This window comes from Alosa sapidissima, chromosome 19 (assembly GCF_018492685.1).
Source record: "Alosa sapidissima isolate fAloSap1 chromosome 19, fAloSap1.pri, whole genome shotgun sequence".
Classification (NCBI taxonomy): Eukaryota; Metazoa; Chordata; class Actinopteri; order Clupeiformes; family Clupeidae; genus Alosa; species Alosa sapidissima.
In genome coordinates, this window is record NC_055975.1 from 11949760 (window position 1) to 11976217 (window position 26458).

Genomic DNA, 26458 nt, shown 5'->3' on the forward strand with positions numbered 1-26458 from the left:
CAGTGTGTAATTTTGTTACATTTTGGTTGGTGGTGTGCCGCAGGATTTTGTTAATGTAAAAAATATACCATGGCTCAAAAAAGGTTGAAAAACACTGCTCTATCTGCTGCCTTACAAGAGCACTGTAAAATGTTGGTACAACAAACCCAAGCTTAAGGGTTTGATTATGTTGCCAGGAGTAATACTCTAACAGGGCCACACATAATAAATATATCACTGGTTGCTCATGAAGTCATGTCAATACTGCAGACTGAAGCCATGTGTTTATGTCTGAACCGCCATGCCACAAGCAATATTATTTTCACATGTACATGCACAGCACATACAGCAATGTCATGGGTTTCGATCCCTACCTGATGTTGGCTTTTCACAAAGTCAGTCTGGTGACTGTTCCCTCATAAAGTCCTCCTATAAGGAGCAGAAAGGCCATCAATTATAACATATGCATTTACAGTATTTTGTTGTCTAATTATATTGATATACAACCATGGCTATGTTAAAGGAAAGATCCGGAGTTAGAACAACCTGGGGTCTATTTATGGGTGGTAATTTCAAGTTTCCTTTGGGTGCAAAATTATGTTAATCGGAAAAGTTTTGAGCTTAATAGCCTGTAGCAGCGGGTATGGAGCCACATCAAAATAAATAACTATTTTTAAACCACTGACGTGACTCAAAATGGCCTTACACTTCAGTGGTAGCGTGGATATGGTCCATACAGACCAACCGAAGTATTTTACACTTTGAAATTGTACAGAGAGGTTATAACCAGGGCTGTTTCTGAAGGAAGCACATTGCCTTACTTTGTGTTCCGGTAGCATCAAATCCAGGGCTGTACGTTAACTTATTTTGCTCATAGCGCTGGTGCTACAGAGGTAGTTGAAGGAAAGATCTGGAGTTAAAACAACCTGGTCACGTTTGACTTCTTCCAGCGTTGTGCAGATTTGATAGATTGGGCAGCCATGGCCTACTGGTTAGCGCTTCGGACTTGTAACCGGAGGGTTGCTGGTTTGAACCCCAACCAGTAGCCACGGCTGAAGTGCCCTTGAGCAAGGCACCTAACCCCTCACTGCTCCCCGAGCACCGCTGTTGTTGCAGGCAGCTCACTGCGCCGGGATTAGTGTGTGCTTCACCTCACTGTTTGCTGAGTGTGTTTCACTAATTCACGGATTTAGATAAATGCAGGGATCAAAAGAGTATTTATACTTATTTGGTACTTATACTTTACATTTGGCTGAAGCACATCCCACAAAATATCTAGCATCGGTATGTAGTTACAAACACCTCATCTGTAGGCTGCACTCTAGAAAACATTTTAAATAAGGTGTCACCGGTGCTAAACTGGTAACTCATCCATAGTACAGACTAATTTTTTGTAGCACATGCTACACATATGTAGCATTGTACAACCTTGAAATCAGTGGGCACGTTCGACTTCTTGCAGTGCTGCGCAGATCTGGCTGAATCTTACAATACAAACATGCATCACATTCAGCTAAATCTGCACAACCCTGGAAGAAGTCGAACGTGTGACCAGGTTGTTTTAACTCCTTTAACTTTCCTTTATGACATAAAGCTAACATAAATCCCCACTATTATGAGTACAGCAGGCTTCAGTAAGCAAGGCCATACCATTTTAGATACCATTCCTATGACAGAATACTTGTCGTGCTTACATGAAGTACCTGTCCTGTGTCATTATTGGGTCATTATTCTCAACAAATGTCAACTGAGTTGAGGAGTAACTCAAGGAGTGATTCTTACAATGCATTAAATTGGTTAACACAGGTCAGACTCGGCACCTACATAAGGCACATACATTGCTGTCTTCAAACTGTAGCCTATACCACCCCAAAAAAATGAGTACATTTTTAAACTACCAGCAGAGGGTGCTAACACACTTTTAAAAAACCCCTATTCTATAGTGACCCATCAGTTTCCCATATGTCATTGTCACTTTCCAAAATTCAGAAGGCGAGTTCTTGTGGTGCTTGAAATGCATTATATGGGCTCCTAATTTTGTGTCAGTTTTGAATAAGCTGACTGAAGGCCAGGTCGAAATGTATACTCTGTACGTAATTTTATGTTACTGCACAAGTGAATGACAAAAGAATCGTTATTGTCTATCATAAGCAATTATTTTGTCAAATTATCAGTGTGTCAAAATATATATGATGTGTTCATTGTAATTGTAAGTAAAACCTTTTTACAGTACTGATTACTGCATCAAAATATCTCTCAGTATATATCTCAACACAGTAAAAGTAAGTTGTGTTTAGCCACTTTAGTCAGCTTATACAACATATAGTCATTTATGTAGGATGAAAATTATTATCTCCTCAATTCCTTACCTCTTATATTAGTCTGAAGTCCATTATGTACATCTTTTGCCCCATCAGACCACCGTTTCATGTAGTATAACTGCAGAAACACAAGGTGGTGACAGAGCACAGGTTTTATTTGTATAACCACAAGAGCTTTGAGTAAATGCTTTAGGCAGATGCTCTACTGGAATGGTTTCAATATCTTAATATAGAATAAAATGCCTGTTACCAGTGACATTACAATGGAATAGTTTGGATGTCAGTTTATGGTTGAAAGATAGGACTATGCCATTATCTATTTCAGAAATTAAGAATTAAGATGAGTGGCATATTCAGGTTATAACTGAAGTTTAAAATATGTGTACATGCCTAATACTGGTTTTATAACAACAATGGATGCCAGGTGTTGATATGATTTACATGCTATTTTGACCAAATCATTTTTAAGTATGCATGTCATTGATTTAGTTAGAAACCTGGGCTGTTAGTCCTATTTGACACAAATGGCTAAAGATAAAACTGGAAGATATTGTACAATAATTGAAAGATACCAGTTTGTTTAGGAGAGCAAAGTCTTACAACAGGGCATTCTACTTGACACATTGTGAGAAAAATGACCTTCCCATTTCGGACTATAACAAAGTATTCCAAAGGTGAGGTGCAGCCATGGAGAGCTTTAAAGGTAGGGCCAAGCCTGGAACCTTGTGGAACACCACAGTTATTGCTAGTACAATTTCCAAAATCACGACCGGGAATGTTCCACTGAATACAGGAGTTAATTGCCTATGCTGTACTGCGTCAACATAAACCAATATTCACTGTCAGGGATTGTGACCTGATCTTCAGTGTTAATTTAAACAAGTGGAAATGAAAAAAGATGAGAACAAGGCAATAAAGTGCTTTATGGTTGGTGTTAAAGAGCGAAGCAGCAGGTGTGAATGCTGCGTTTTTTAACGTCTCCCTGATAACGTCACTAAGTTATGGTTTTATTATTGTTAGATATTTCTGCTACACGGAGCTGGCTGAGACACCTTCCATAATAGCAAAATAATAAAATGAAAAGCTCACATAAAGGAGTTTGTTAGGGTCCATAGCACACACAAACATATGGACTCTTCTTTAAACCTGATCAGTGGATAAAGCCTTTAAGACAAAATGTATTATGTGTAAAGTGGTTGATGTTGTGTATGGTCTTTGCTGTATGCTGTTTATGTCCTTAACACATTTTTGGGTAAAGGTTTTAAAGTTTCATTTAAATAGTATAGTAAGTACTAACTATTTCCATCACAAGTAACTGGTAGATCTTGTTTGCCAAGGGAAGCTTGGCACTGCAGTTGCCAAGCTTCAAAGAAGCTCAAAAAGAAAAAAAGGAAAAACACTGCTTATTTTCAGACTGATTCAACAACCAAACAATGAAATGCTGAGATCAACAGACACCTCTACAAGTGTTGTACTTCCCATTTGCAGTATTCAATAAGTCAGAAGATCCTTGAGTAAATAGTCTTTTTTATGACAGAGCTGAGCAAGGCTGATGACTTGAGGACTAACGGTGATGGCTCATCCAAGCCCTTGAAATTCACCTCTGCATGAGGTGATCTTTACTGGGTAACAGTTTTTAACTGAAAAGGTCTGAGGTGTTTTTATTCACCCAATTCCTTGGCTAAAGCTTTAATCCAATCAAACTTACAAAGGTACACAGTGTCAAATGACTAATATAAGGCAATAATGTGGAAACTATCCATACAGGGCTATTGTTGACATTACAAGGGTTTCAATATCTAGGGTTAACATTACATTGAGCTAACCTACAGTACTCCATTTTGAAAATTACTTCAGAGTGAAGTTCAAGGGGATATTGTAAAGCAATGCTCCCACAGCACCTTCAATTTGGAAATACTTCTGATCAATATACGTTTTTTCTGAAGATTGCATTTGCCCATACAGTCCAGCCAGACAACTATATTACTTAAAGGAACACACCAACATTTTGGGAGATTAGCTTATTCGGTGTCTCTCCCGAAGAGTTAGAGTAGCAGTGCAACATAGTTCCAAGTATGCATATGCTTAGAAAATCGCCGTCTCATTTTACATTGGTATTTGTACCTAGTAGAAGTCACAACATGTAAATGGAAACATGTTGTCACTTTCTGGAGCTATAGGCTAGTTGGTTTTGCCCACCTCAATGAGCTATGCTAAGCTAGAGATGAGAAGGGTATGTATCATCTTATCTAAAATTTATATTGTGTGGAGGGGTAAATGCAATAAATGTTTGTCATTTTAGTTCCTTTATCACATTTTAGTTCCATTATCATTAACTTGTGCTAAGGATGTGAACAAATATAACTTAAATTAAGTCATTAACCTGTTGAAGAGTATGATCATAAATATGTGATTAGAATGTCCGTGAACCAAGAGTTCCGCGCTATGATGCGACAATTACCCTCAGAGATTTATAAAGAACTTGTAAGACTGATTGTAGAGAAAGAAATTGTAGACTGTTTGCGTATAATTCTAGAAGGAACCAGGAAAATAATTCACTCCTCAAGTTAAAGGTTATTGCCACATTGTCAAGCTTTATGACATGAATGTGTTCCTTTTTAGTAAATCCTTCAAATGGTCTGTCATCATGTTATATTCATGTTGTGTGAATACACTGTAAGATACACACACAGGCATCATATTACTCATTGCATGTCTGTGGAGCAATTCTGTGTTGTTTCTTGTGCCATCCTTATGCTTCAAGTTCACTTGATTCAGCATTCATTTAACAACAAAATCAATAATGGCACTTACACCTTCATATCAGGGCTTTACATTATAGCCTAAGTTGCCATGCAACTCTATTGAGAGTTCAAGCAGCAAGGAAGCACAGAGCTCTCTATGCACCTTTTGTGTTCATGAATGTTCCCAGAAGTCAATCATAAATCAGCAGATGGTTCTTTTCTTTCGTTTTTCTTTTCTGACACTTGCAACATTATGAAGGGGCCGTTTGTTTGCTGAAAGGGAGGTGCCAGGCTTAACTCCAGGGCTTTGGTGTCTTTCAACACCTTTGGCACAACCTTCCCTGGCAGGGCCCTGAATGAGAAGGTGATCTTAGCTACCACCTGTGAAGTGCAAAGGATACTCCTGCCATTTTCATCAGGAGCCACATAATACTCTTAGCGGTAATCTGTTGCTATTTCATTCTCATTTATTTAAGTGCTACATTCTTCTGATGATGTATGGCTTTTGGAGGCTTTTGGAGGCTGACAAGGCATGTATAACTGCCTTAGATATTTAGGACATGTCTCATCTTATTAAGTCATTGTTTCCAAAGCATGCCAAGTTTGGGAAGCACCTGGATACAGGTGCATCTGTTTGGCTGGTCTCCTGAAAGCTGTTTTTCCCTAAGCTACATCTGCCAGAATGAGAGATTACTTGCTTCCTGTTCTTACACAGGTCATAAAGGCCCAGTCTCACACCTTGAACCTTGAACCACAAGAACCTTGAACGAATGCAATATTCAGAATAATACATATATATTAGTATCTATATTCAGAATAATACATATATATTAGTACCTAGTGTAGTAAACCTTCCTAACTGTGAACTACTGAAGTTATAGAGGTTTGGATTGTAATTTTTTGTACTTACTTAACACTGTACATCATAGAAAAGACAGATTTCCAATGAGAGCCTGATACACTGTAAATGTAGTTTAATATGTGCAGGTAATTAAGGACTGAATAATAATTTGCTTTTGTTTCTGGAGTCAATGAGTAACTGGCATGTAACCTGCACATACCCTCCATAAGCTTACAATTAAGATGGTGCATGCTTTCTTTTTGAAGAAAGACTGCTAGGCCAGCTCTTATATGTCAGAAAGAGAACTACAGTACACTTAGGGTAGGATTTGCCTCATTCATCGGTGTTGATCTCCTTAAGGAATCCATAACGTTTCAAAATGGCCTCCGACCATAGTGTTTTGAAAGGTGAGGCCAGGGCCTGGATCTGGTCTTCCAAAAACAAGGCATTTAGGAACTAACTTAAGAGAGACCAGTACAGAAGTCCCTGCAGGAGTACCTAAATTTAGGCAAATGTGTCAGTGTTGTACAACTGGTCTGATGCTAAAACAAAAATGGTAGCTGAATATTGAATACATGATAAAAACATTTTTTTATTTGTTTTGAAAAAAACTGAAGCAAACAAACCAAAGAGAAAGAGTTTTGCCAAATAATTTCAAAGGGATATTGAAAGGTTAGCAAAGTCTAACAGCTCTTTATATGCTAACAGTGATGAAAATATTATTAATTTTGATACATCTAAGCAATTCATTTATTACTTGACCTTTCTGTGAAATCTAGTACTCTAGGACAGGATGCAAGTGCCAAGGGGACTCCTTTCCAAGTCATGCCTAAGGCGATCATGATTTTGCTGCTCAAATTGCTGGCCATGGCCTGGTGCTTGTAAATGAACATAAACGGCCGTTTTCATGCAACCATAAGCATAAGCCAAACAAATTAGCAGTCAAATAAGCTTCAACATCTGTGTAATACGTTAACGACAAAATGCTTTCAAATACCAATTTAAAAAAGTTTGTTGTCTCTGATGTAAATGTGTCCTTTCATTTTTTTTTTTTTTTTTGAAGACATCTCACCATAGTCTTGCTCATTGTGCCTAAATAGGAAAATAGCCCTGATGAAATCAATATCTATTTCCATATGACATGAAGGTAATAATACATCTTTAAGCCTCCACAGATGGTGCCACTGGAAGAGACGGTTAGTGGTGCATCTCATCGCTTAGGCCATTGTGTAGAAGAGCACTGCTACACCATTGCTCTTCCACTGAATTTTCCACTTTGACTGATGTCTGTTTTCATAGACAACAGACAAGTGGCCTTACCAAGCAGTGGTCATAGCATTTAGCAGGAGTTATTAGGTGTGCACAAAAAGGTGGTTTGTACGCTCCCCATTCAGAATCCTTTGCTGCTCTTTAATCTCTAACAATTTTAGTCACCTGCTTTTGGTCCAATTATGAAAATCAGATGATTGGATTTAGACATTGTAAGGGTTTTGTGGAGGATCTTTGTCATGTGGGGAACTGTAGAGATGCCATTGTGGATCCAATAGTCTCAAAGTGCTTAAGGTCAATTATGATTTTAAGTGCTTTTAAGATCCTTGAGGCAATAGTATTAATAGGGCTGGCTAACAGATCTACAGGGAACATACACTCTCTCAAGATCATCAACATCAGACAGCACAATATTTTCATTGCCAGTGAGTGTAAAGAACATAAAGCCTTCTCCATAGCACCATGGGTAAAGTGATCCATTGCATATCTTAAAACCTCTCACCTAGACCCCAGAGAAGAGACAGCTTTTGTAGCCCTTGTGTGTCGAAGGCCCTCAGTGAGATCCATTAATGGCCCTAATTGGAGAAGGGTTCTCTACTTGACGCTCTTGCACTGACTGAATGGCCTCAGTGGAATGCAGCTTAACTGCCACTCTACTTTATTTAACTTCTGACAGTTCTTGGGCGCCTTCAATGGACACCTTCACACCATGGGGTGCTCAGTCTGTCTGGTGTCTCTTGTTTCTCAAGGGTGTCTTACCACCCAGCTCTCAATACACTACAATGACATCATAATATAGACAGTTTAATAACAAAACTGTCAGCTTAATATGGGGTTGTGATCTTGAGATATTAAGGGCATAACCTTATTAGACAAACTCTGTAGACTTTATCTTCATAAAATTAACCATTAGGTGGAGGGTATCCACTGAGTTGTAGATAAACAGTATGTAAGGGATAATGTATAGAACACCGGTCATAATTGGGAAAATAAATCCCGACAGGGCGAACCGGACCCCGACGTGCAGCAGGTCTTGTTCCGCCCTGAAGGGACTTATTTTCCCAATAATGACCGGCGTTCTATACATTATCCCGCTTATTAAACGGCTACTTGCGAAAATTAAACAATATGACTCTCCACGATATGACTCTTTAGCCTACATAGCCTAGGCTGGCCTATTTGTTACCGTTCATCGTGGCTTGACGAATACTTGTCTCACTAGGGCTAGAGAAAGATTTTACTGGAAGGTTACTAGCATTGAATTGAATTGAATGGGTCTAACAAACGGTATCATCTTGGAGGGAATATCTGTTGTGTGTAATTTCAAGGGACCATATTAGGGTCCGACAACTCGTATGTTGTGAGCATGTTTTCAGTCACAGACTCTGCTCTCTCATGCTAAAATGTAGTCACAAGTATGCTCCATTCAGCAATAATGAAAGGGAACATGATCTTTCAAAGCTGAAACACTACCGTCTGCCAGTTATTTTCCATGTACACATCCTGCACAGAGGCTCAATTTAAATAGGTTTCCGGTCAGGGAATTGAATGCTTATGCACTGCCATATGCATGGAAATGTCTGATCTTTTCTTAATGTTCTCCTGTAGAAGAGATGCATTGCATAAAGCTGCATCAATGAGTTACACAATGACACAAAGAGTCCACTGGCAGGTGTTGGCCAATAGATGCTGAGTAAAGTGAAAAATATCATCACTGCCCTTTCTTTGGTTCAAAGGAATAATGACACTAGCTTTTGTTTGATTCTGAGGTAGTTTAAGAAGAGCCAAACACCTGGAAATGTCATCCATCAGGGATTTAAAGGGATTAAATCAACTTCAGCACTGGTATTCTGCATTTCATTCACTACATGGTAAGACTTTTTATTGTGGACTAGGTGTGGTAGTTTCATGGCCATTCTGAGACTGTTTTTCTTAGACTTGGATGTCATAGTAGCGTATATGATATGATGAAGTGGCTCTGGCAAATATGAATATATTCTGCCTATTATACACATGTTCTTATACATAATAATAATAATAATGCCTTAAAATGTGTTTTATTTCATCTGCATAGTACATATACAGGATATATTTTACAAACAAACCTTTGTGGAGAAATGGAAGAATAGAGAGAGTCCATGTTGGATATTTGTCTCTGGTTATAGCTGCTTGCAATGGAACTGTTGCTCACATTGTTTGTAAAGGAAATAGGGCAAAGATCTTACCAAGTTGCGTGTGAGAAAAGCACTGCATTCCTTTCTGTATAAGACACCAGAACAGGTGGGTGTTGTCCACAGGCACCAAGGTATGTATGTCAATACTCGTGCCCTCCATCTGAACCTCCAAACCCTACCTGGCTTGATAAAAGGAGAAAAAGACACACTAAGAGGTGTGGTCAGCTAAGTGACATTTGTGACTAAGTGGCTGAAACCGGGACAAGACCGTTGAGTGAAAAATTAATGGACACTGAAAGAGCTCACTTTGGCTGCAGATGAACCTTTTAATGCAGGTGGTCCCTGTCACACTGCTGGGGCGTCTGCTGTGGAGGTTCATGACCTGGTGGATTGAGCTGCTTCAAACTGGACCAACACACACATCTTTCTGTCTTGCATTGATTGTTGTTACTTAAGTCCTCAAAGTTTGTTAACTTTAGGCCCAGTATATGAGGATTATGCAAAAGTTAGTCAGGTAACAGACAACTAACTGTTAGAAAAGGTTTACTTAAAGCAGCTCTATGAATATATTTATGAAGAGCATATAAACACACACCTGATGTCCCCACTAGCTAGTCCAGGCCATTCTCTCTATGCAGTTTTTGGGATCAGGTCAGAACACCCCCAAAAATGTAAGAAAGTCTTTACACAACATCATCAACAAAAATGATCAAAACATCTCAGTTAGCATGTTAGCTAGGTTTTATCTGTGCAACTTTGGCTGTGTGTGTCAGGTTTTGTATGCTTTTTAAGCATACAAACAGCCATTTTTAGACTTTAATTCCATAATGCTCCTTTAATATTGATTATTGTGCTGAGTGAAGAAATGATTATCCCTAAAAAAAGACTGGAGAGGTGACAGTTGATTAATGGTGTCCTAATGTGAACTCTAGGCAGCTCTCCCTGGTTTGAATTTTTGTCAGTGACCCTGTATTAAAAAGGTGAACTTTCTAAGGTTAAAGTGATGTTGCTTTAAGCAGGACCGAAATAATAGACCCCTCCTCTATCGACGCTGTCCTCTCCTGTCAGGACAGTGACAGCCTCACAAAAGGCCAACCTGCAGACTGCAGTGCACCAGAGGGAAAAAAACACATCACTTAGACGTGTCAGTCACCAAGCTGGTTTGCTTTGATAACTTTGGCATATTGTTAGACTTAATCTATATAAAGACATGTTTGCAAAGCAAAGAATCAAGGAGAATGCTTTATTTGCTTATTTCTTAGGGCATGTTTAAATGAATTCATTACATAAACTCTTTCTGTATTTGTTTGTAAACACTATGGAGAAAATCATGCACTGTGCAAATTGACTTTTGCATTGTGGCCAGAGTGGCGGCTTGTTTGAAGGTTGCCTTTCTCCAGCTTAGCGCTTGTGTCTGTTGCACATATTTGTTAATATTTCAGCATGTTGCATCCTTTGGCTTTTGAGGATTTGTAGCTTATTATAATTTTGATGTAAATTATAAGAGGGACAAAACTACTTGTTCCGTTAGGTTAGTATTGTTATGGACTCAAACAGATGATTTCTCTCCAAACAGACAATGTCTAGTGAATAGGGGTCTGTGCACAAATACAAAACCATAGTGAAGTGTGTGTACTTGAGTTTAAGTAAGTTAAGTCTAGGTGAATAGTAGAACATAATGACTAATGTCTAAAAAGATACTTTAGTCTCATTTCCTTTTTCAACATTGACAGCAATGACAAAGATGTTTCTGAGTCAAAAGTATTTTGCAGACAACCAAGTCTTCCAGAATCACACGACTAGAACATAGAGCCAGAAGGAGAATGTCTTAAACTCTGCCAGGCAAAGCTCAGTGTGTCTGTGTGTGTGTGTGTGTGTATATCACCAACAAGCCTGCCAGTTCCCAATCAGAGAGAGCATGCTTCTGATGCAAAGCATAGCAGACGGGACAGACTGTAGCTTATCACCAGTAAAGCTTGTCAAGGGAGGAGCTATGGGGCGGGGAGCAAACGCCAGACAGAAATGTAGTCTGCAGTGGGATAACGCTCCAGCCCCAGACTGAGGCCTTGGTTCGGCATGATGGCATCTGCCAGTGTTCTAGCCAACAACCTGCTATGCCACTGGGTTCTGCATGAGTACAATTAACATCACTAAGTTATTTTTGTTTATGTTAATTGAATAATTGAATTCAGGAAAGCCAGGAAAACAATTTAAATTGCTGTAGACGTTGTGTCCCTATAGGAGAACTTTTTTTTTTTTTTACCTTAGGGCTTTTGTAGCCAAACATTTTAGTTTGACGTTTTAGGTTTTAAAAAATATCCAAAAAATCTAACTAACTCTAAATCAGTATTACAGAGTTATAATGCTAAAACCAGCAAAGATAAAATTACATGAGGTAAGCATGCACGGCAAAGTAAACCACTTATTTTTGCCACTGACGAGAGAACCTTCGAGTAAGAACAACTTTACTGCACACTTGGCCCTTAGGATTCCACTCTATACAGAGTTTACACTTGGTTATAGCGTTCTAATTCAATGCTAGACCATTTTTGATCATTTATGTCCCTACTCAAAATTTGGATGTAAAAAGATCTAAAAATAAAGCTCTAAAAAAGAATGGTAAAACTGCAACTAAAAACTCCAGAACACCACGTTTTTTCTACAATATTTTTTAAAAGCAAAATTAATCTATTGCTATATTTTACAGAGTTTAGTTTAGTGCAATGAGCAAGGAAAGACTGCATGTCATGCCACCACTGTCAGAGGACTTTGCTCCAGGTGGTAGAGAGATTTCCAACAGAATGCTGTGGCTGTGCCGAATTCTGTTACTTAAAGGATCTCACCACCAGATGCTCATTTGGAAAGAAAGTTAAGTTTCTAATCTCCGAGAAATTCAACTCAAGAGAACTGGGACCTGGGAAAAGGCAGTGTTTTACGGCCTGGTGCTCAAAACTCCACTGGTGCCTCATGTCATTATTGTTGAATGCCTCATAAATAACAATAATAAATAAATAAAATGAACTAGTAATTGAACATTATTAAAGAATTACACGCTGTTGAACTGTTGTTATTGCTACATGACAACGCCAAAGAAGAAACAAATGTGTTCCTTTGTGACCCACAGATAACACAAAGCTATAATGAAAACAAGGGTGTTGAGTGAGAAGGTTTGACTGAAATGATGGATTGTTCCATGCTGAGAAGAAAACTTTCTCTCTCCCATGGGTGGTCTGTGTGTATTAGTGACGTATGTTCGCAAGCTAAACAATGACTTTTTTTTGTCCTGTACGTACCTTGCGCCAACGTAGGACCGATTTGTCATAGCGATGTGAAAACTAAACCTTGAAGTAGGAAATGTTGAATAACCTCTGCCAACTAAATTACACATAAACTATTACAAGGCATATTCTATTTAGAAATAGATGGGAAAAGGGGGGATCTGCTTTGTTTGTGCTTTTGTTTTAGTTCCTATGTTATTGCTCTTTCACAGTGTTGAATTCAGTGCATTAGAGCATGAGAGCTCTTCTTTTGATAATCTGCAGACTAGGGCTGAAAGATTACTCAATTTTTAATCGAAATTGCAACTTTAACTAATGTAATTAGCAAATTGTGAAGCCTGCAATTAATTGTGCAGCTTGTGACTCTGACCCCATGGTTAATTATGTCACATATATGGCTTTTAAATTCATGCATTTTCCCCGAATCCCACTACAGACCAAAAGCCATTTCTCAGCAATCAGCATTGCTGTAAACAGAGCCATAGATGGCAGTGTTCTGCCTTATTTTCAGAGAAATTCAGGACCGAGTGTAGCGCCTATTCCTCAGTCACTTTCTGCAGCAATTTCATCTCTGATCACCAATGTTCTGTGTACGTTTAGAATACTGTACACAACATGCTTAATACAACATCTTAAATAAAGGTCAAGGCCTTGTGTTGTCTTCAGTTGAGGTTGCAGACTATTCTTTATTCATAATCACAGCGTTACCATCGTGAAAAGGACATTAGAAATTACTCATGCAAGCATCTCATGGGATTAGTTGTTGGCATATGAGCAGACAGAATTCTGTGCACACTCCACATCGAGAACACTTCAGGGCGAGTCAAGCCAAGCCAACGCTAAAGTGACAGTGTATGATGTATTTGACATATGGGTAGTTTAATTGCTCATTACCTTTGAAACATAATCACAGATTTGCAAAATAACAAATTACAGCAGCAAATGAGAGTCAAAATGAGAGACCTGGATCTATCTTTTAAAAAATAAGAAAATGACCCCTATGTAAAAAAAAAAACCTCAGTAAAAAAAAAAAATAACAAAAAAAAAAAAAATTTTGTATTATTTTTACATGTCATCTTACAGTAGCTGATAGGCAGAAGACAATGTTCCAATGTTAGGGTATATAGGATACTGTCTACTTAAGAGTTTAAACAAAGGGAGTAGGAATAAAATATTTCAATGTACAGCTTTACAAGGAAACATATGCTTACAATTAAAGTCAAATTATATGCAGCATTGTTCTACATAATAATAATAATACCTAATTTGTGTAAAAAATGGCATTCATAGTGATTATTTCTCTTTTTAATTCAGTGCGATTTGTGCTACATTACAGTATTTTTGCAGTACTTTTTTGTGTTTTGACATTTGGAACTATTTAAGAAATTGGCTGCAATTTTCTACACTGACATTTTGCAAATATTATTTGGTCATAATTCCAATAAAATTCTTTATATATATTAGCTCTGACCTGTCATTAAATTTTTCTATTGCAAGATAAATAAATCCTCTCACTAATGCCAATATTGACTCTATACTGTATGCAAATAATACAGTATTTTCCTTTCCTTTTTCTTTTCATTCTTTCTCTTTTATAGCTTTTCAGGGCAAAGCTTTGTCATTTGGAATTGAACATTCACCAGCTATTCCATTCTCCCGTGTTATATTTGAATAGAAAAATTCATAACGGCGAGATTAATGAGTCTGAATTGTAGTTCAATGGTGCATTTCCGCTCTAACAAACTGGTCCCCTCCCCTGTTTGCTGAGTTATAGAGGATTTGTTGACAAGTTCTACTTGAACAAATTGTGTTTAGACAACAGTATATTTCACTGACGTCTTTTCACAGCAACTGGGGCCAAGGTCGGTTTTATATTCTACTGAAATCATAAAATGACACTCGAGATAAACAGAATGTTTACACGCCCCATGTGAGCTGAGGCTGATATGTAAATTTAGCCTTATTCTTTCATCAAATTTGCATTTGCCCTCTTAACCAAACACTATAGGGCTCCAATTCAAACAACTTTAATGATGGCAAACCCTTTATGACCGATTGGCGTATCAGGGAAAATGGGCAGAGCGATTTAGAAAGGAATGAAAGAAGGAAGCGCACTAGCTATCGCCCACCGACTGACAATAATTGGATCAACTTTCCTGAGAAATGGCTGTGTTTTGATGCTCTAGTGGCTGGCTGGCGATTGCCTGGCTTTCTCCTATTTATCGCTTGCCTTTTATCTGCCGTGAGCAGACCTTTCTACAGCCGCCTTCCCGGGCCCTGCTAATCAAACAACTTTTTAATAAGACTTAAACAGCAGCTCTGCCGCCTGTGGAAGGCGCCTCAGCTCTCCCAGTCTGACACTGGGAATGATGGCATGAATATCAATTAAGATTCTTCTCTCAGACTCGCACATACACACACACACACACCACAGATATGCACACTAAACTACTTTTTGTTTGATCAGTCTTCACATGGCCCTACACGTTGCACATTTCACATTATGAGAATGAAAGGGATCTTTTACATTTCACATTTAGAGTGTTGTTGTTTTTCTTTAACACAGCTAAGAGTTTTGCCTGCAGGTTTTGGCACTGGTTTTCAGTTTCAAGCAAATGAAAATTTGGCTTCCCACTATGCATCATGATTTTATTTATATTCTTTGTGCTCACAGAACATTGATATATAACTACCAGCACAAATTATAAATGACGAGCACCAATACTATAAAATAAACATATATCCAAAAGCACAATCTGTTTTGTCAACAGAATCAGCTAAATTTACACCCGTAATAATAGTCGCAGGTTCGCTCTTCATCCACGGGGTACCCTGTTTACTGCGTGTTTGTTTTAGCGTGCGGTGGCTAGTGCACCACGACGACTCCCTCTCTAACAACGTGCCCTCTACATCCTCTCCGCGGCTCCTGCCCCTGAACGCCGTGAGCGCTCATATTTCAGCACGCTGCCTGGCGACATGCGCTGACAGTGGTACAGTGGGGAGTATGAAAGCGCTGTCAGTGCCGGGAGGGTGGTGGGGCCCCCCTCGCTGGTTTTCACGCCTTGTCCCTGCCCAGAGAATTGATGCCTTTGCAGGTCCTCGCGAGCCGGGGCAGCTGCTGCAGCCCGCGCGGGCCATTTAGAAGTTAACAAGCTCAAAACAAAACAAGTGACAAAACGCCACAGAGGAGGGAGGACGAGGGGGGGTAGAGCAGCGGAGAGACAGAGGCGGGGGTCTAAAAGTCTCTGTCTTCAAGGAGCATCTTTCTCTCTCGCTCCTCTCTTGTCCCCACCATGAGACATGAGCCCTAAGTATGGGTCCTTGCTAGGTAACTGAGGGCCTGTTGTTTGGAATGTGCCTCCAATGCTATCAATGGCAACCCCTTGTGCAAGTCTCCTGACTTAAACCTTGCAGGATTTCTTTATAAATGCCAGCTTGGTTGTGTTTTAGCACATTCTAAAAAACATAAAAATAAGGGCAAAACAACACTCTGCTTTCCCCCAAAGTAAAAAACACCAGCCTTGCCTGTCTGTGTGCCTGTCAAATTGCTATCTAATTGTAGCAGACCAGTTGGGGGAACGGATATCTACTCTTCTCTCCCCCCGGCTGGCGGCTGCCCTGCCATTCACAAAGCCAGGGGATGCCACACACATTCTGTTTGTTCTACATGAGCAAACAGATTGTAAACTGGCTGATAATTTTTGTACTGACAATGTCATTTACGGCTGTCAGGCCTTTGTCTTCTCTGTTTGCTTTATTCAAATATGAACCGAGCGGACCTCCCCTCTGCTGCTCTCTTCTGCATTAAAATCACATCAATTCACTTCCATTTCGTCTTATCTGAAATTCATTGGAGGCAATCACTTGGTTGAATGCTCTGCCATCTCCATGGAGACCAAAGGTCCCGTGTGGACTTCAGAAGGATTAGGAACTTGTAAGATTTAAGTCTTGAAGTACACAGTTTCTTTGTCGCGTCCTCCTTTGATATCAAGCTGGGAGAATTCGCCTTTTCTACTTTGATTTTAGTCAGAAAAAAAAGATGCCTATATGTTCTTGTTTGCAGGAAAGATTTCTATAAATATTCAGTCACACGCACACATTTGTTCTGTTTCTACATTTCACCTAGCTATTTAAAAGACACTTTCGTATTTATTAGTCTGACCCCCATTTGCATTCATGGGGCAGTGGTGATCCACAGTAATTTCATTCCAGCAGTGGGTTTGTATGGAGTAGCCATCTTTGTGCCGAAACTATGACAGTTGAGGTGGCATGTGGTGTCTCGATGCCCCAGTGCCACCTTGTTCTGCCCCGGGGGCATGGACAATAAATCCCGCTCTTTGGGCCCTGACTCTGGGGTCCAGCTCCCCGGGAGCCCCGCGTTCTGCTCAGAGGCATCTCCCCTTTGTGCCCCCACAACTCCCCCCGGGCAACCCAGTGTTATTCACATCCAACTGTCTGTCGGGAAACGGAGCTGCAGATGTTACTGTTCCTTTCTTTTAATTTTCTCTCACTCTCTCTTTTCTCTCCTTCATGGAACTGCCAGAGTATTTGTTGTATGTTTTTTTTTTTGAGAAAGAACGTGGTGTGGAAAAAGCCATGCTGACTATTAAGGACTGACTCCTGGTCCTGAATTGGAACTCTTTTATTTCTTTTCACCAGCCAAAAGTACAAAATAAACATTTAGAAGTAAATGGATTAATTTTTAGTTACAGCCAGGCATTTGCATGGCAGCCAGGAGCGCTCCCCCCCTTCTCTCTTTACCATCACTGCTAACATCTATTATGCCTCTTTGTTGAAAGTGACAAGCTTTGCTGGGACTTAAATGTGTTGAAATGTTCTCCTAGCATTATGCCAGACCGGCATTTAAACAGTTTATCTTAAATTAGGTTAATGAGCAGATGGACATTCTGTATAAAGCACACATAGTAAAGAACTTCTCAATACCTGTGCCATTCATAAGTGACTAGAGACAAATTCTGAAGGTTAACATTCTTGCTAAATAACACTTTAGACTATTTTTGTGAAACTGTAAATAGCAATGCAAAGTAAAACAGATTTTGAGACCACTTTCTGTTATACAGCTATGTTGGAATTTCAATGGACATTAATGCATAGAATATACTCTTAACACCATGTTAAAAGCCCTTTACATTACATGTACTAAATGGCCCACACAGTAGAATCTGATAAATGCCTAGCTAAGGTCTCCTCTGCACTGTAGCTTCAATGTTATTCTCTTGCTGTAAGTCACTTTGGATAAAAGTGTCTGCTATAAGTGAATAAATGTAAATGTATGCATTTGCAATCACTTGGGCCATTGGTTTACAAACTTTCAAAGTGCCACAACTGGATCAAAAAAACAAAACTTACTCTTTGCAACAAATAAATACATTCTCTGAAATGCTTACCTCCACTTGTCACTTTCTGCCAGAGCTATTTTCAGCCCTGAACAGCTCATCAATGCCTCAACCTTATTTAATGCACCCTCAACATTTCCTGAAATTTGAGGAGTAAACAGAGAGTTGCCTCCAATGACATGGTGCCTCCTGGAGCAGCTAAACAATCAATGTGCATTTGCAAGTTGGTATTTACCTTCTTGTTTATTGAAAACTGTCACCTTTCTGGTGTGTTTCAAGATTTAGGGCAGGATACTAAGAATGTTGGACATGAAAAGTCTCATTTTCTAAATTTGCATCTATTTTTGTTGATGTATAAGGTAATGCAGGGTCTTGCACCTTGGCCATGACGCATGAGATAATCTTCAATGTAGACAGGTCAATAACAATGTTTACAGTGTACTGATGAGAAAAATGTTCAAACTTCTTGTTGGCTAACTGTCTGAAAACTATGGGTTATGAGTGCTGAAATCAGCCCTTTTAACCCATCCAATGATCATGTGATCCAAAGGAGGGTGGCACTAAAGTTAAAAAGTGCCACTTCAATTAAAATGGCAATTAAAATGTATAGAGGTAGCATACTGAAAGTTTCTACTGCATAAAAAAGCAACTTCAGAAGCTAAATTTCAGTTAGACTTCAGAAGGTACAAATACTAGTCTAAGTTAAGCGTCATTGGGAGCCTTTTTCCAGTGGGATGTCATCTAGTCATCATACATAAACAACATATTTCTTTAAGATGTCAACACATTATTTCTTGTGTAAGGTCTTTGCCAACTGCTTCAATGTTTAGTTATTGTATAACAATAAAAGAAACGATTGCATCCTGATTTGAAAGACAATTAGGGCCAATCTCAATTCTCTGTTTTACCCCTTCCCCTATCACTTTGTCTTACCCCTAGCCCTTGTCCCTCGAAACCGAGTGGCAAGACATAGGGGTGAAGAATAGTCCCCTTGGAAATGAGATACCACTAGCCAACCATAAGGGAGAGCGGAATGATTGAAACATTTGAATTAACGTAATTTACAGAGATCGTACCACACTGAAAGCTAATATTTTGTCACTAGCAACCTGTCTTCTGTCAAATAGGCTATCATTGCATTTTCAGCTCGGGATAAAACCGTTCAGGAAGTATTTCAACAACAGCAGAACGTGCCTATGTTCGTTCGCAGCCTACCTCCTGAATGAATGGTGAATGAAACAGGGATGGGGGACAAAATAAACATGCAGTTTGCTATGTAAACATCCCACAACTCCTTCGATATTTTACAATAATATCAAAATGGTCGTTACTTGACATCAGAAGCAATCGCTACCTGTAATAGCCTATGCGAGGAGTCAGCAGCAGTAGGCCTATGCAGCATTCATATCAGACGAGCGGGAAAAAAGTTCAGCGAATTTAGCTGCTGTTGGACTTTACATTTCTGACATGGTATATGCTGCCAATTCGCGGGGTAGGCTATATCAGACATGGAAATATGTAAAATGTGAGACATTCACGCAAATAATGATGTGCTGTTAACATTCACAAAACAGCGATCTTCCTCATGAAGAACAGGACCTTCAATATATGGCCACAAGATTGAATGCAACATAAAACAATTACCATTTTAATTTTATAATTCTTATTAATGCCAACATTTCATGTCAATGAATCTCTCGGTGTGCTTGTTTTTCCGTTGTGAGCGGTGTATGTTGAGTATTTCTCTTACCCCTCGGTTTCAAGTAGGCTAAGCTCCCGATCTTGGTTGGTTTTAAGAGGTATCTAGGGGAAGGGGGAAGGGGAAGGGGTAAAATAGAGAATTGAATTAGTTTATAGTTGATTTAGACAATTAGTTTTGATAGATAAAAGATGGATACCATGTCCATCTTTGAGTATCAGCACAGAGGAATCAGCTTAGCACATGGCACAGCTTACAAAGACTGCTGCTTTTGAGCATCTACACTGGATCCTGCCCATACCTGTTGAGACGATATTCTATGAAGGGAAAGAGGATTATTCCTGAATACCAGTCCCAGGTTTAACAAAGGAACCTGATGATAGAAAATTAGGCCAAGGCTTTTTCACTAAAGCAATGAGGAAAAATACCAGAGTGGGTTCTAAGGCCTTACTGACCTGGTGGCCCAAACATGTTATGGACTGGCATACGTTTTATGTTGTAATGGTCTCAGACAGCTGAAAGCTGCAATGTAAGCATATTTGATATTAACACTAACAATTATTAGGGGTAAATAAAAATAACACTGGAAGCCTCTCATGAGCTGCTTTCAGACCTAGGTGTAAGTCTGCATGTTCTGCGGATGTCAAGCGGTTGGGCCGTATATCTGAACAACATAACCGGCCATTTGGAATTCCGAACTTAGCCAGCTGTTATACTACTCCCCTCCTAGTATTTCCGACAGACATTATGTAAATGAGCTTGTGTCTGAACGAAGCAAAGAACATATGGAGAGTCTGTTCATGTTCGTGTTCAACCACGTTCAACCACACAGAGATTAATGTGCGTCGGTGTCATTCCGACATATGACCGCATAATATCAGCATGTTAGCATCATATCTGAATCACCCGAAGGGGCGGACCTCCGTTTGACAAAGATCCGCATATGCTGCGGAAGATGTGTTTTTACGTACCGACAGTACTCGGTGACCTTGAGAAATGGAGATTTATGTGAAGAATCGCCAGATTTCTCCTTTAAAATGAATACAGGATCTGTTTGCTTAGACTATGTTTTTTAAAGTATATTTTGAGCTTTGGACAGTTGAAAATTACAGGAAACAAGTGGGAGAGAGTAGCCTGGAAACCAGCCGAACTTAGCCCCGCCCACAAAATTTGAGGTTGGGAGGTTCGGTCTGGACTTGTTCCGTTGTGGAGCAAATATGCCCGAACCAGAGCTGTTCTGAGTCACAGTTCGGACCAGAACTCTTAAATGGTTTTGTTCACAGCTGAAAATGCAACTGTGTTTGACAGAGGACAGATGTAGGTTGCTAGTGACAAAATATTAGCTTTTTTTAGTATGGTACAATGTCTTTGTAAGTGACATTTATTTAAAAAGTGGTTCATTCTTCCCAGTTCTTCCTAACAAAAACACTGTTGCTAAAAGGTAGACATTTAGATTTCGCTATCATGTCTGTTGTACAATATATTGACAGCGCAATAACCAGAAAACAATATCAAGGCATTTGTGGAGAAGAAGAAGGCATTTGTGGAGAAGAACAACCCCTGTATCGGTTGAAACACGCATCATAATCACATCCCAAAGGATCAGTATCAGACTCAAATTCTGACTAGAATTGAGTACAGCTACGTAAGGCTAGGGAGAGAGAGATAAAACTAGGAAATGACCTGAATCTAAGGTCACCTGGTGGCCAGGTCAGGATGCTCCCAAGCTAATTTTGAAACAAAATTATAGTGCAAACAATTTAGGCTGTCCAGTCAGAGATGCCTGTCTTGTTTGGTTCTTTGTTTAAAGCCATTGTAAGTAGGAATAGGAATCACAGACTCAGAATACAATACTATCGTGATACATTTCCCGTGGAAATGATGTTATCACAATACAGCAATTCAGCAATGCATGCATTGCAAGACAATAATCTATGATACATCACCATATTTGTGCAACAGAAGAGGACACTTAATCATGCTCTCCATGCATTTGCAGAAACTTGATTTTACTCCATCTCAGATGGCTATCTGACTCATTGGCAGTTTCAGAATGGTTTGTGGTCAGCTACAAGTCAGCACATCTCCTAGTGTCACCTAGTTACTTACGTTCCAAAGTGCGCCTCCAAATATTCCTCAGTGTTCTTCTTCTTCCCTCAAGGGCCCATGTTAGTCATTGCCATATTGGTGTTGTTGTTAAAGAGGACAAAACACACTAAAAAGGCACAAAGCTGGCATTAGGCCTATGTATTTTTTCACTGCATCATGGTATCAGTTTTACAGAATTTCAGAACTGAGAAAAAACAATGTAGAGTCAACCCTTGACATGGAGGTGGAAGCTAGTGATTCTTTGGGAAATCAGAATGCTTGGATGAGTACTGTAAGTTTGATTTTAACTGTCTTGAGTCTGGAAAAAAGAAATGTGTCAATATTTGGTGTCACAATCACCAGGGAAAATACTGAGATTACCATATTGATTTTTCATCCCATTCCTAGTCCTAAACCCATTTCTCTCAATCCAGGGTATGGAACCTGTATTAACTATAGACTGACTACATATAGGCTTCTGACCGAGAAAATATAGTCTCTTAAATGCCATTTTAAGATGAAAATGTTGGCTTGTGAGCTCGAAAAATTAAACTTCTATCAGGCCAATCAAATCGTGTATAGAGTCGTTAGGCGGGCTTAACATAATGATTGATGGCAGAGTTGCAACGGTTTGGCTTGAATTCCCTGCTAGTTGAAAAAAAGAAGATGGATGTTGCTGTTGGCCAACAGTGTGACACGAGTTAAGCTTGTTTTAAGATAGCAAAAGTTTGAAATAGCCAACTAGCTCCACTGGTGGGAAAACACATGGGACTCAGCGCTGTCCTATTGCGTGCAGAGGGAATTTGAAAGACAACCGATTATCCTGCCCCTCGGACTGAGCACTGCGAACAGGGAGTGCCCAGACCCTACATTTTAATGTGGGTCTGGCTCGTCAGGCTATGAACAAATTGCAACAAAAGCAAACTCGACTGATTTTGTATCCTCAATATGTCCTGAGTAAGGGAAAAAAGCCCCGAAGAATCCCAATAGGGGAAAGTTTAGAAAAAGACCTAAATATACCCTATTCATGCGCCTATTCAGTATTTTTCTCACACGAATAGGAAAAAAAAAATAACCTTCACATCACCTTGAAAATTACTGAGTTGATTACTTACATCAAGACAAACAAAAAATGTATTACAAGTTTTTTGAAATTGTTTGTTAACATGGGCAAACAGGGCATAATGTAATTACATATGGTAGCTAATTTGTATATACCACAACGGAGCTAATAGTCCAGGCAAAGTAAGGTCTGACCCAAAACTAATTGCATTAGAATTTATTTTCACATTTTTATATTTCAATTGGTGATCTAAACACCATAGTAAAAGACCATGAAAATCCAGTTGGTGGAAATATGTTAAAATGAAAGTTGCTTTATGCATTATTCTTTAGCAAATACTGACAAAACTGTAATTTGAATGTTGTAGAATACACATTCTAAAGAATATCTGACCCCATCTAACTTAACATGGAAATTTAGAATCTTGCATTGTTGAGGAACATTCTTTTATTTTCAAAGAGTGAATTTATTTGGCTTATTTCAGACTTTTGTTGCAAAATTGGTGTCTATTTTTACATTTTGGCCCTTTGAATCAATGGAAATGGTTGTTGACTCTTTAAATAAAGCCAGTGTGTTTTTGCGTGTAAGTATTCCACAATGTTCAAGCCGTACAAACACATAGTTAGCATTAGCATCATTACATAGCATTTTTCAGCCTAGGAAAGTGGTTTTGGTGTTTAATCTGATTTAGAGGTCATTTAAACATATACAGTATATCACACTAAAGTCCATAATTTTCCAAGACTAATTGACCTCTTGCCCAGGGGTTGACTTAAAGACTGTCTGTCCAATCAGAGGGGCCTGTATGATGCCCCTTTACTTTGCACAATTTTGTTTAAAACAATAATCAGACAGCACAGTATGTTTATGTTAGTAAATGCAGGAAAATTATGAAGGCAAAGTTGAAGATGGACATGATAATGTCCAAATTCGACAGAAGGGTGCCGATGGGATAACTGCAGCTAGCCTCCAAAAAGCTGACTCTATTGTTGTGACATCTGGCAAAAATGTGCATGCTATACTAATAAATATAGTTTAAGATTAATAATTAACAATGCATACCTATGCATGGCTCATGGTTTTACCAAGTCATAGAACAGTCAAAACTATACATATTCTAAAAGCATGCACTGTACATGAAATATAGCATCAATCAACTTATGTCCCATCTTCCTCCATACCATGCATAACACATACTCCTCTATTCTGTATAGGCGAATCAAGTAAACAGCTGATATACATTTTGGCCTGCACTATTAAGGAAAACAGATTAAACACCCTAAACTATATATTTTCTAAAAGCATATACCCTCTAGATGAGATATAATACCAGTTAAGACATGTATTATCTTCCTCCATGCCTTGGACAATTTGTTTGTCAAATGTTGCAATCGGTTTTGGGTCAGACCTTACTTTGCCTATACATTACCATAATTACAGTGCATGAAAATGCACTGTACTGTTCTTCCAAGGCTTTCTCTTATACTTCTTCTTTTTCTTCTTGTAGCGCATTTAATGCAGCTTCAACCGTTTAACGTAGAGGTTACATAGGTCTACATGGGTGCTTTGCATACCTGTCAACATTTAGCTTTCCAGAAAACGGGAGATTTTTTTTCCGGGGGGGGGGTCAGTGTTTAAACCGGATCTGTGTTTGCATATTTAATACGTTTCATACACGTGTTTCAACTGCATTTCGGTCGTTGCTTTTACCTTACCATTACCTTACGCATGCCAGTATCCACCAGCTGCCTGCCTGCAGCCTACTTCCAAAACTCCAAAGCTGCTTGCTGTCAGATTTGGTTCCGAGGTAACAAGTTCAGTGTATTAACAACACTCAATAACAGTTTATGTGATGTGTTAATCAATTAAATTCCCAACAATTTCACAACAGCTCTGGAGTAGGCCATTCATCTAACCCGCTTGCTTACAACGAGACTCAGGCTGCGCAGTTGGCACCCGCTTCCTTATTTGGGTTTTGGGTTGGCAGGTTTTAGCCTATGACAAAACGGTTGAAATTGAAACTAAGTGATCGTGACGGGAGTGTTGACAGGTATGGTGCTTTGTATGTTTCATCTTTGTAACTTTTATACTTTTTAAACTATTAATTAAAAACTACTCAAAATTTCCCCATAGACTTAACATTGGGCTGATGACATCACAATAGAGCCGTTAAGCAATTAGAATTCTAGGCCAGGTGGCCAGGCCACCTGCAGCAACTGCCAGTCTCAGGCTTTAAGCATACAATATCATTGTCTTAAGACTACACATCCTGTTCAACTGCTTCCTCTTCCTCCTCACTACAATAATTCACTGTTAAACAATTTAACCCTTTAAACTACTAAACTTTTTAACTGTTCAGCCATTGTAACTGTCACTTGTCATCAACTATGACTCCTACCCACTGTAGCTAGTTAGCATTGTTAGCATGTTAGCATTTTTAACATTTTTTGCAAAATAGGTAGAAAACATTAGCTAAATTAGCTAAGTAGCATTGGTTAACATAGTTAACGTAGTTAACATTGGTAACATAGTTAACATTTTTAGCAAAACTGATGGAAAACATTAGCTAAGTTAGCTAAGTAGCATGGTTAACATAGTTAGCATTGTTAGCATTTTTAACAAAACTGCTAGAAAACATTAGCTAAGCTAGCTAAGTAACATGGTTAGCATTGTTAAATTGTTAGCACAGTTAAAATTGTTAGCATAACTGCTAGCAAACATTAGAGCCATTCCAACTTTCAGTTATCATCAAATATCTACCTATACACAGCCATTAATCTATTTGAATATTAACATTCATTACATTTTCAGTCTGTCAACAACTTTTAAACTATTTACATTCAACTTTTAAACGGTCTACTTTTAAACTATCATTAAATTTCTATCTATTAAACTAGCTGTCTATCAACAACTTTTAAACTATCTACATTCAACTTTTAAACGGTCTACTTTTAATCTATCAACTTTTATTAAGCTATGCAACCACCATGTCTATCCTAGCATCATCGTAGTAACCATCTCTGTTTTATCTATTTTAACTATACATATTTTACATCACAACTTTTGCATTTTCATGGTCTGGTAATTCCTTGGAATTGCATTTCTAGTTACATTATGCCCTGTTTGCCCATGTTAACAAACAATTTCAAAAAACTTATAATACATTTTTGTTTGTCTTGATGTAAGTAATCAACTCAATAATTTTCATGGTGATATGTTAAGGTTAATTTTTTCCCCTATTTGCGTGAGAAAAATACTGTATAGGCTATGAATAGGGTCTTTTTCTAAACTTTCTCCTATTGGGATTCTTCGGGGCTTTTTTCCCTTACTCAGGACATATTGAGGATACAAAATCAGTTAAGTTTGCTTCTGTTGCCATTTGTTCATAGTCTGATGAGCCAGACCCACATTAAACACGGGGCTTTTTGAATTTGAAAGACAACTGATTATCAAGCCCCTCGGACTGAGCACTGCGAACGGTGAGTGCCCAGACCCTACATTTTAATGTGGGTCTGGCTCGCCAGGCTACTAGACCTAAAGTTTGTTGAAACAAAATAGCTCATAGCTCACCTCGGCTTGTCCCCTGCACTCCGAAATTTGGCGCTCTACCAACAGTGTTTCTTGTGGTGCCTCGGGCATCGGCCT

The 26458-nt window shown here is 38.9% G+C and overlaps 1 long non-coding RNA gene across 2 annotated transcripts; it reads right to left on the reverse strand.

Annotated features, from left to right (window-relative positions):
• On the reverse strand, positions 1-26458 carry LOC121692984. Of its 2 annotated transcripts, XR_006025390.1 has the most exons (5): positions 26384-26458; positions 21772-21877; positions 9380-9511; positions 2349-2418; positions 1-408 (listed from the first exon to the last, which is right to left on the reverse strand). It is a non-coding gene; the product is annotated as an uncharacterized LOC121692984 (long non-coding RNA). The 2 variants fall into 2 exon arrangements; XR_006025389.1 differs by lacking the exons at positions 1-408; positions 2349-2418 and having other exon boundaries at positions 9229-9511.